The sequence below is a fragment of the Melospiza georgiana genome, chromosome 6 (assembly GCF_028018845.1).
Source record: "Melospiza georgiana isolate bMelGeo1 chromosome 6, bMelGeo1.pri, whole genome shotgun sequence".
In the NCBI taxonomy this organism is placed as follows: Eukaryota; Metazoa; Chordata; class Aves; order Passeriformes; family Passerellidae; genus Melospiza; species Melospiza georgiana.
This window is the reverse complement of record NC_080435.1, coordinates 11406578-11418597: the sequence shown is the minus strand read 5'-3', so window position 1 is coordinate 11418597 and position 12020 is coordinate 11406578.

Sequence of the window (12020 nt, the reverse complement as noted above, 5' to 3'; positions counted from 1 at the left end):
GCACATCTTTTTAGCTTGGGAAACTCAGACACAAAGAGGCAACTTAAGGTGATTAAGAGCCAGATTTTAAACTTTGTTCATATTTTTTCTAAGATAGAATTCCTCCTACTACTCTTATCTATTTCATCTTCTCTGTGAGCAAAATCCTCCTTCCTCCACACATATTTTAGGCGTGGGGCAAGGCACAATTTTCCAAATCAAAATCCACACTGCTGTTACTCAGACAATTAACCAAGGCCTTATTACTCCAGCATAGTTTAAACTAATTTCTCTATATGTTGTAACTCCTGTACTAGGAATTAGACCTGTTTCTTGTGGAAATTCCTTTATCCTCCAAAGTAGAACATAGGTTTAATTTATTGGACAGAGCAATGCTAGTACAAAACCAGCCACAGAAAAGTGTACTTTGAATGGTAATGACAGGTCTTTTCACCAGTGAAGGTAGAGCAGACAATCTGTGAGCTTACTGTAGCAGTTTTTCACCTTCCTCTCCTGGGGAGTTCAAAAAATGCTTAGGCTGGAAAAGGATGGATTTTAAACCCCCAACTAGGATATATCTCAAAATTCAAATCAAGCTGCTACCCTTTCTTTTTGATTATGAAACAGGTTTCCAGTGAAATAAAACTACGATCTCCTAAAATCCACATCAGTTTTTCTTCTTATTGATAATAGTTGTTATTCTTCCTCTGTGCTGAGCAAAACTAAGTCAAATGCAAGTACAAGAATAGCCAAATATTAATTTAAATACCCTGTGCACACCACAGCCTCAAGAACTTACCATTTTTAAAAAATGCTAGTTGTTTGACACATTAAACACTTTTCTAGACTGCTTTCTGTACCTTTTTTTGTTTCCACAACATCCAGCTCTCAGATCCAGGAACAGCAGCAATTAAACTGGATCATTACCTAGTAATTCTTGCTTTTGGTAGCGTCTAAGGCAGAGAAAGTCTTAAACTACATTTGGTAATGTACCTGAAATGCTCTTTTCTAGAGCTAGGAGGAAGTGCTGCCACACCTGCTGACTCTGGAGATAATGGGCTTTAGCTTGGGCACAGAGGTACCCAGGCCTCGGGCTGGCAAAGGTTGATTTCGCTCTCCAAGGCAACAGTGTGTTTGCCAACAGAAAGGAAAGTGCTTTCCATGCCAAGCGGTAATGGACAGAACTTGTTTGATCATTACTTCTGCTGCAGAAGCCTGGGAATGCCCTAAGGATGAAACTTTCATGCCCCAGAAAAGAGAGTTAAAGGACAGTTAAAAGAAAAGGAGTCCCCATCCCACTCTTCCAGCTTTGAACCATAATGACACCTTTCTTCACGAAGTAACCTGTGCTCTGTTGCTATTTACACTGCCACATTACACAGTGATTAGGCTGATGTGAGATAGCACAGTCAGACCAGAAGAGCAAACTCCTGCGAGAATAATGCACCTTATGATGGACAAAAACTACTTCAAAGCAGAATTTAAACTGCTCATATTTTAAATTAATGCATGCAACAAAGCTCAGTACTCTGATTTTTCAACTCCTGTAGTATAATGGAGTTTAGGTAGGACTTACAGATTTTCAAATGCCAAACTCCTCAAAAAAAAAAAAATCACTGTTATCAGAAAATGTCTTCAGATTTCCTGTAAAACCCCACTATCATTAAGAGTATTAGAGAGAAGTAAAAGTAGGCATTGTTAACACTGAAATATGGAATCATATTTTCAAGCACTAACTTAAGGAATACTGTGCAAGGAAGTATCAGTTGCTGTAAGAAAAAATTTTTATTGTATAAAATCAGGAAGTGCTTATACAATTAATTTCCACATGACCTTTTCTGGAAAATTGACACTGACTACCCATATAAATAATGAATCAATACAGAGGACTAGTCCAAATCCTTTTCTTACTCAAAGTGCACAAATATAATGAATTTCCTTGCAGCCTGGCCAGCACACACCTAGCAGGGGAAATGCCTTTAGCACTGCATCGACAGAAAAACTGGCCAAACTTTTCTCTTTTCTTCAGCTGCCTTGTATATGTATGTATGCATAGATTTCTGGGTCATGAGACTGACAGACCAGTGGAGTGACTTTGGATAATTCATTTATGGAGTAATACTTGCAACACTTATTCCCAGGCACATTAATCAATAGTCTACTGATAACTGATAAGCACCATATGTTTCCACTAAGAGCTTTGTAGCTATCATCACTATGGCCTCATCCAGGCAGAACACATAGAATTATGCTAATGCCTTTTAATTAATACCTATAAAACACTTTCATTTCAAAGCTATCAAATGGCTAGACAAGCTGCAGCAATAGGAGATTCAGGCAGAACTTGTAACTGCAAAAACTAAATTCTAATTTCTTGTGAAAGTCTGCAGGCATGTTGCTTATTTTGTTGAGATACAACCTTTCTTTTTTTTCTAATAGCAGTAACCTTTCAGACATCCAAGTCTTTTGGGCAGCCACCACACTCACAGCATTTTAACAGGTGAACCTAAAGACTTGAAAGAAGAATTTTTGTTTGAGGCAAAAACAAACAACATTCAGAGCTCACTAGACTATAAAGAGCTCCTGACTAGAGCAGAGCAGCCCTTGGGGATTTCTGAAGACTTCCAGGTGATTTCTCTTTATTTGGAAAGAATGCTGTCAGGCTTTAATCACCTAAGTATTTTCATGCTTGAATGTTACTTAGGAGACTAGATGGTGGCACACTCACAGTTACATTCATATTTTCACTTATTTAAGTATGTCAAAACAAATTTAATTTTAGTGAGCAGTGGAAGCATACTATACTGTATTTAAGATCAAGGTATTCTATGGGTTTTTCCATAACAAAAAACCAAACCCAAGCCAAAATTCCCTGAAACTTTCTTCAGTTTATGAATTTTTAGACAGAATTTCCTGGGAAACGTTCAGAATAACAAATACAAGGAAAACACTGCCAGTGAGAAGAACAGTACTATTTAACTCTACTTTGGCAGTGACTGTGGTTTCTGCTCTCCCTTTGCACACTGAGAACACACTGAGATATGCATTATGCCTTTCTGTACCCCTAGTAGATCCAAAGAGAATGCAAAATGCTGCCCTAGTGGGGACAAAGTCAACACCCACAAAGCACTTAAAAACAGGGAGGGAGAGGTATGGCTGTGACCAAATGTGATTCCACAAGGCACAGGCTCCAGGCTACACTTAATTACCACCTACCTCTACAGGCATGAGGCATTAGTAAAATTATCTGAGACCCTGGGAAAGCAAACAGTGAACTAAACACACATTTTGAAACAACTAAGACATTACTCCTTTTCACTCCAACTGACATTTACTTTTGTTTTCTTTTTGATATGCTTTATACCCAGAATATTTAATGGCCAGTTTTCACAGTTTGGATCTAAAACTTTTTTTTTTTTTCCCATGTCCTTAGCTAATCTGTGCTACTGAGATACAAAAGTTTCTCTTCTTGACTCAGTAAACCCGAAAAAAACGAAGTTCAATGGGTGAAGAAAAGAACGCACGTTCACCTCAGGTACATTTTCACGCTGAAGCTCTATCAGCATAGGTACCTGTTGTGTGTCTTGTGTAATACAGTAGCAGTTTTCTAAGACTGAAAGCAGTGCTGCAGTGTTGCAATACTACGAAACTTAAAAGCCATTTATGTCTTGACAAGTTCTCATTCAGCAGAGTCTGACTGAGCTCCATGAATCTTCACTCACTGGGAAAAGCTGTAGGTAATGTGGAATATGCAGAAGAATTATGCCCAGGATGACACCATTAAAACAATCCAAGTGTTTTTATCAGCATACTTCTGTAACTTTTTTCCCCCCCTTCTTGTACTAGAACGACAAGTTTTATGGCCTTTTCATTCTACGGGAAGACAAAGTAGTTTCATGGTAAGTCATTTAACTGCTGGTGAACACAGTGCAGAATTCACCCAAAGCTTCAAATCAACACTTTATTAATCACTCACAGTGACACCACAAAATGCACAGAGCTGAGGGGTAGCGTGCAGAAGGTGTCAGAGGCAAACATGGGGGAATACTTTCGGCAAGCTTTAATGACTAGGTCTAAGGGATATAATTAGAACATTTTCCTCCCACCTACAGCTGATATTTCCGTTTAAGCACGAAAAGACAGCGTGACCTATCTTAGCCAGATGAAATTGATGGAAGTTACTAGTGAAGTAATAACTTATGACTAGTGAAGTAATAATTTCTAACTCATGCTAATAACGTTAGTGTAAGTATTAAATATTGCCAGTCTCTACTAGAAAATAAGGGCTATCGGGTTTAGAAACAGTAACTTATCTTGCAAATTACCCTTTAACGCGTTCCAGAATAATTTACTGAGCGTCCCTATTTCACAGCGGGGAATCCAGAGCCCAAGTTCAGCTGATGTGCTGGAGACAAGCGGGAGCACAACCCGAGGGCCCCCGCTGCTCATGCTCCCGCCGCTGTCCGACGGCTAGGGACAGGGCAGAGTCACTCCTCCGGGGCAGTCAGGGCAGAGTTACCCCGGCCGGGTTCCCACCGCCGGGCCCCGGGCCGTGCCTGCGGACCCCGGGCCGGCCGGGCTCAGCCCCGTTGCGCTGCCCGCGCCGCGCTTTCAATTCCGGAGCAGCGCAGCCGGCGCGCCCCAGCCCCACAGCGCGCAGCTCCGGCACCCCCGGCCCGGCCCGATGGTGCCCCGGTGGAAGGGGCCGCAGGGCTCCGCGGGGCAGGGCAGGAGGCGGCTCTGCTCCCCAGCCGGCAGCCCCGGAGCGGGGGAAAACGCTCCGCGCCGGGCACCGCCGCACGCCCGCAGCAGCCCGAGTCCAGGCGGGCCCTCGCTCCCCGAGTCCGGAGTCCAGGCCCGCCGCAGCTCCCGCCCTCCCGGCCGCCCCGCGCGTTCCGCCGGACTCACCGCGACCCGCGGCCGCTCCCAGCCCGCCGCCGCTTCCGCTTCTGCTCGGGAAGCGCCGCAGCCGTCGCTCGCAGCCGGCGAGGCCTCCCGGGCGCCACGGCCGCTGCAGCGCCCTCTGCCGCCGCGGAGGGGCAGCGCCGCCGGGGCGGGGCGGGAGCTGCGGCCTCACCGTCCCCCCGCCCCGACACGCACAACGGTGTCACTGTCACTGTCCCCCCTTCCCCGACGCGCACAAAGCTGTCACTGTCCCCTTCCCCGACACGCACAAAGCTGACACCACCAGCGGCTGAATCCTCGTGCTGGGCTATGTTCTCTCCGCGCTGCAGGTGCTTCCATGGAGAGCCATTAGGATGCGCTCCGCTCCGCCCTGAGCGCTGTTAAAGACGGGGCGCTGAAAGCCAGGCGTGGTGGGAGTTTGTGGCGTGTGCTCACGGCTTGGGACTCGCCCAAAAGCCGCTTCTCAATGCACACCCAAAGCCCCTGAGACACAGTTTCCTCGGCCCGGCCCGGCTGAGCCGCGGGGGCTCCTGCAGGCCCCGAGGCCGGGTGCGCTGCCTGCCGGGTCCCGACGGCCAGGAGAGCGGGCAACTGTAAGGAAGTGAAATACCGGGACAGTGCGAACACAGCCGGCTTCATTTCCTTAGGAACGAACCCGGGGAATTTGGTTGGTCGCATTAGGGAGTTTTCTTGGCAAGAATCTCTGATTAACACACATTTAAATCCAACAAACTCTTCCCATTGTTTGGGAGGATGTTAGCTGGGGACCACAGTTTTCCGGGGATTTTCGGTGTTTCTGTGTGCTTGCCATGCTCCCTGGGAGCTGGGAATCGGTGGATTGTTTCATGGCTAGAGTGCCTGTCTCCCTCTGCAGGGCGCTGCTGCCGGAGGCAAGGCCATGCCAGACCCTAATGCACCCTCCGGGCACTTCTGGTGCCCTAAACACACATTTTTTGTTAGGACCTGCCAGGAAGCTAAAGAGTTAGGGGAGAGAAATAGCTGGGCCGTCAGAAAGGGCTCCAAAGAATCCCAATAAAGAAATAACGGCATTAAGGATAAATAAATAAATCGAAACTTTATGGCCCTGCTGCTGGACAACTGGATGGATTTCAGAGCTACCCTTTTTCCCCTGCCAAGTGAACATACTGTGTGCTGCCTTCATGAGCTAGGAAATTTATCACTTCATGGCTTTGTAAAACAGATATCCTTCGATGGAGGGTTTTCTATGTCTGAAAAATACTATTTTTTCTTTTTAATCTGCAAGGTGTCAAGGGCACTGATGCCCAATCTATTTTACCTGAGAGTTCAAGGAACTTATCTGTAGCTTTTATTCCAATAATAAATGAATTATTTTATTCAGAAGGGTTTCCAAATCTGTAAGGCTTAGGCCCATAATCACGTATTAATTTCCATGCTGTAACAGAAACAAATGCAAAAATGCATTTCTCCACTTGGTGGTGCTAGCTGCACAGGAAAAACATTTTCCAGCAGTGGCTCTGTGCAACTCAAACTGTTCAGCAATTGTGCTCTTATGGACACAAAACACGCCCAAAGCTGTAGCAATTTGAGATCAATTAAAATCTTTAGCTGCCTGCTCCATCCCTACGAGACAATATTTTTCCAAGGTGATTTCCTGTGTACTTGGAAGAAAAGCAGTTGACTAGGCTTATGTATGCTGATGTTGTTCCTTTGATAAGGAAGCTGATGCCTGCACAGGGGGTTTTGCACGGGAGCTCAGGCTCCTGGGGGGACGGGACAGGCAGCCAGCCACCCGAGTGAACTTTTGAATAAGCATCCCAGAGGGAGAGATCGGCTAAACTTCTCAAAGAGCCTCAAATTCCTCAGTCCTAACAATGCACATTGTCAGGGAACTGTGCCTGCCATTTCAAGATAAGAGAGGAAATCAGTCTGTGACTGCAGAGAGTGATTTTGATTGATATCTGGCATTGCAGCTCGACCTGGTATTTTTTTTTTAAAGGTCTCTCCAAGTGCTAGGGAGTGAATAGTAAAATAGGTAGGTTGTTAGGAAGTTCAGGCAAAACAGCAGCATAGTGAGCTTAGGCCCTAGTCATCTAATGTTCTCAGATGTCCAGAAATGCCTCAGCCATGACATCCTTGTCCCACACTGCCTTGGCCTGGAATGACATCTAGGGCTTCTGTTCTATTTTAACCTGACATTCAGATGTTTCTGATTGGGATTTATTTCATATTAGGGTTTTGTGTGTGTCAGAATCTGAGTCAGGATATCAACATTTGTCTCTAAACCCTTTTACTTTCTCCATGCATTGCATAACCCATAAACACTTTGTTTCCTTTCTCCATACGTTACTTGCTTCAGCATGAATCTTTACACTGGTTTGCAGATGCTGTTGGCCTCTCATGTGGCACAAAGACTCAGGACTAAGCACTTCTCCAAGACATCATTTAACAAGAATAGCTTGAGTCAGAGTGGTTGCAAAAGGACATGGAGGTGCTGGTTGACAGCTCAAAATGAGCCAGCAGTGTCCAGGTGGCCAAGAAGGCAAATGGTATCCTGGCCTGAGTCAGCAGTAGAGTGGCCAGCAGAATCAGGACAGGGATTGCTGCTCTGTACTGGGCACTGGTGAGGCTGCCCCTTGAATCCTGTGTTCGGTTTTGGACCTCTCACTACAGGAAAGACATGGCTGGGGCAATGAGACTAGTGAAGGGCCTAGAAAACAGGTCTTATAAGGAACAGCTGATGCAGCTGGGGTTGTTTAGCTTGCAGAAAAGGAAGCTCAGGGGAGACCTTATTCATCTGTCCAACTGCCTTTCTTTCAAGGACTTTGTACCAAGGTGGGCTCGGGCCATTTTCCAAGTAACAAATGACAGGACAAGAGGAAATGGTCTCAGGTTGCACGAGGAGAGGTTTAAATTGGATATTAGGAAAAAGTTCTTCACCAAAAGGGTTGAAGAGTACTGGAACAGGCTGGCAACAGAAGTTGTTGAGTCACCATCCCAAGGGGACATTTAAAACACATGCAGATGTGTCACTTAGGGAAAAGATTTAGTGGTGGACTCGGCTGTGTTAGGTTTGTGGTTAGACCTGATGGTCTTAAGAGCCTTTTCCAGCCTAGAGGCTTCTATGATTCTAGGAACTGAAAGTGTTGTAAGATCAGAGTAGATAAAAGAGTGTGAGTCCTCTCACCTATTTTAGCTATAGCAAATATCAAGTATTACGACTTTTGCTGATTTTTCTTCTGGCTGACATCAGATGCTGTCAGGTAAGAGATGCATAAACTGGGAGATCCTGAGCCGCAATGTGGCCTCCCTCAGCCACCTTCTCAGGGAAAAATGTGCAAATCAGAAATGAAATTTGAATCCTGCAGGATCATAAAGTCTCTGGAAAAAGGGAGATGCCTGGGTGTTTATGTAGTTTTTCTGCTATTGCAAATTTCTACTTCTGGAGTGTGAACTTACGTTCATGTTTGAAAGGACCTGATGGATCACTAGAATTTTTGCACAATGTTGTCTGTGAAGACTGAAACCTCTCAGGGTGCTGTTATAGGACAGCATCTTTCCACTTTGAGTCAGTTTTTGAGATAGTTACTTTGTGGAAACTAAGCATAGGTTTTCTTCTTGGGCTTTCAGGAAAAAATCTACTGGCCACTGTTTGTGGTCACCTATGGCCCATACCTGGTGTAATACCTGCCAGTTAATCAATAAGTATGTAACTAATACCTGCCAGTTAATCAATAAGCATGTAACTAATCAATAAGTATGTAACTAACTTTTATATTGATATCCTGCCTGCTTAGGGCCTTCAAGACCCCAGAGACATATTACTAAATAGGTAATATCCATGAAAATTAAATGCTGGTATCAGAAGCACAGACATTTTGTGATCCCTGTTGTCATTCACCCAAACTGCAGAAGGTTGGCTGGGGAAGCGAGACATTGGTCTTCAATTAAACAGCTTTGATGTGGAACACCAGGGTGACCAAGACTAGGTTCTCCTCTCAGAGAGTTAACAGTGAAGAAACCAGTTATGAAACTATAATGAAGAAAGCTAAATGCAAACTTTGTGTTAAAAAACAGTGCAGGTGCTCCTCAGAGAAAGTCTGCATACTTATCTCAGAGCCCAGGAGTCTCACACGAGACGACCTTGTTTATATGAATTTTGTGGTTAAGCCTCATAAATTGCCAGGTGCCACCTGGATTTGAGAGTTCTGTATTGTGTTCAGTTCAAAGAAACTGTGGTTAGCAGCAGTGTTGTACGGGGAACTCAGAGGGAGAAGGATAAGTGAGATAAACAGCACTGCAGTGTCTTTAAAAAGCAGAGGGAACACAGAAAGAGTGAGAGCACGCGTGAGAGACAGCAAACAAGTCTGACATTTGGAGCAAACTGGGCAGGCACAGCAGCAGCTCTACAAACTGACAGCAAGCTGAAGGTAGGCTAGCAGTATTAATGAGAGCATCCCACATGCTTGTAGGACATCCCAGTGTTGGTTCCTTGTCCTGGTTTAATGGGCAGGTCAGTGATTTTATATCTGCTTCCTCACTCCAGAGGTTGTTTTGTTCATTTTGGTGAGCCTTTTTATAAAGCAAAGTCTTCCTTGATGTGAAGAAAAGTATTGCAATCTTGCTTGTCTTCAGAAATGTATGAAATATTGTGATCTGGCGGAAAACAGGGATTTCTTTTCCCTTGTCAAGAAAAAAAAGGTGGTACTGAACACAGCTGTTTGAGTTGATTAAATAACCATGGCTGGAGATTCATGCCTGAGGTTCCCTCTGTAAGAATCTCAGTGGGGTAGGCAAGGTGAAAAAAGCATGACCCCCAACTAGAATAACAGAACACAGGCACATTTTCAGTAGCAGGAAATATTCCTAGCACTGGGAAAATTTCTTGCTCTCCTAAGAGAGCTGCTGTAATCTCCACTGCCTGGGAGCTAGACAATTCAAAAGCATTTGATGAGTAGTCTGTTGGCAACAATTAACCACTGCAGAAGGTGAAGGTCTGGTAACCTGAGAGGGCATCTTTGTCATTCATTTCTTCCAGGACATGTTCAATGAAAGAGGAAAAGAAAAAAACTGCTTGAACTTTCCTTTAGCATGGGTAAACCCTGTCACATTAATTTGAGCTGGTGATTAGTAGCAAGAGTCAGGTCATGGCTTTGGAGATGAGTATGACACTGCAGCGGCACTTACTCAAAGGGTCAGAAGAGCAGAGAAAGTATTAAATATTTTGCATTAAATGTGCGCTGTGCTAGCTGTTTCTTTACAATGACTTTGATGTCATCCTGAAGGGGCATTACTCATGGTTTAAGAGATTCTGAAAGTGCTGCTGGTGATAGTGAAATTGCACAAAATTGCATAGGGTGTTATGTAGAAGAGAACGATCTGTGGGCAGTATAGGGCAACTAGGTATTCAATTACTCTGCAGGTGGCAGGAACACAGAACTATTCAGGGGAAATGGGTTACTGCTCAGTGCATAAATTTCACCAAGTCTGTCACAAGATGCAGACAAGAGAGTGAAACAGTAGTAATGCTCTGGATACATCTGTGCACAGCTGTGCCTCACAGATCTGTGAACAGCAGAATACAAGCATGCTCCTTGCCAGGCTGGATCAGCAATGGGCAGCAGGGGACTGCAGTGCAGACAGATATTTAGGAGTGCAGCAGCTGGACAGAGCAATGTGGGCAGATGGGGACAGTGGTATGGGCAGCTTGCTCTCGGTGGGATGGAGCGAAGAGAAGCTGGGATGAAAACAAACCTAAACTTTAGTTGCCAAGCCTAATGAATGATTTTAAAGTAAAACTCAGCTCTTCGGGAAGGAGATAATAAGACTGGTTTGTTATTCTGGATGTGGAACTTAATTAATGCATACAGTCCTTTCCCAACAGACTGTGAAGGGCTGTACTGAAATGAGACTTTATTGAAAGGTTATAGATGAAATAATCCCAGAAACACTGGGCATCATCACTTTGAACCATGACTTGGATGTATTACCTAATGAAGGACAGCCTCTGAAAAGACACCAAACTGAGATTTCTAGCAAGTTATGTGGATTACTAAGTGGTGATAAGATCAATAAAAGAAATCACAGCTATGTAATTTCTAGTTCTAGTGCATTGTCTTAAGGTACAGTCTTCCGCATTTTTAGTACTCACACCAAGCAGAGAGTAAAACCAAAATAGGTCAGAAAACATAACTGAATTTTCTCTATACTGTTTATTTACCTTGTGCACTTCTCATAGCCAGGTAATGAAAAACAGGTTACTCACTCCTGTTGTTTCTATACTATTTTATTTTCTGGGTCTGATGCAGTAGCAAAAAGTTTCTGTGTTTGAGGTGAAAGTCTTGTATTTATTTTTATACACGCCATATTTCCATGGAAACCACATTGATATTACTTTTGGCTGCACCTCTATGAAAGCTAAAATTAGGGTCAAATTTACACAGACATTTTTCAGATTTCCAGTACCAGTAACCCTTACAAAGAGATCTCAGCAAGGTACTTAAATAAATGACTAATATACAATGTATAAATATTCTCCCAGGATCAAATCTGAAGCCAGTATGCATTGCTGTATCCCCTTTGGAGTTCAGGGAACTGTAGTGCTTTGCATCAACAGAGAACACAGTCCTCCTGCTTTAATGGAACTACTCATTAAGCACACGCTAAAGTACCTTACAAAACTGAGGCCTGAATAAAGTCTAGGCTGGGACTGAGTGGTATGTGCTACTCTGCCCATGTGGAATGCTGTGTATGAAACAATTCTGACCAGATTCAGAAATAAAAAGGAACATGAGAGCAGTGGGTTTGCTGATTTAGATAACCTAGCATGAACACACAAAATTCTACCTTTCAGACATCAGTTGAGTCCAGTTTCACATTAAAAGAATCACCAACTTTTAGAATGTAATGCTGTTGTCTATAGTAGCTTTACTTATGGTAAGCTCCATCAAGCAAAAGAAGGAAGGGGCAGATTTAGATGTTTACTACTTCATGTAAGGTGCACAGGTGAGCAAATAGACATGTGATGCCTCAGGATCCAAGTCAAAATAAATTTGGGAATTCATCTCATATATTGAGTGGACAGTCTTTTAATTTGGAAATTAAGCTAACTTACATATTTCTATTTCTCAGGTGACCTGGTTTCTGTGAGACTGCAG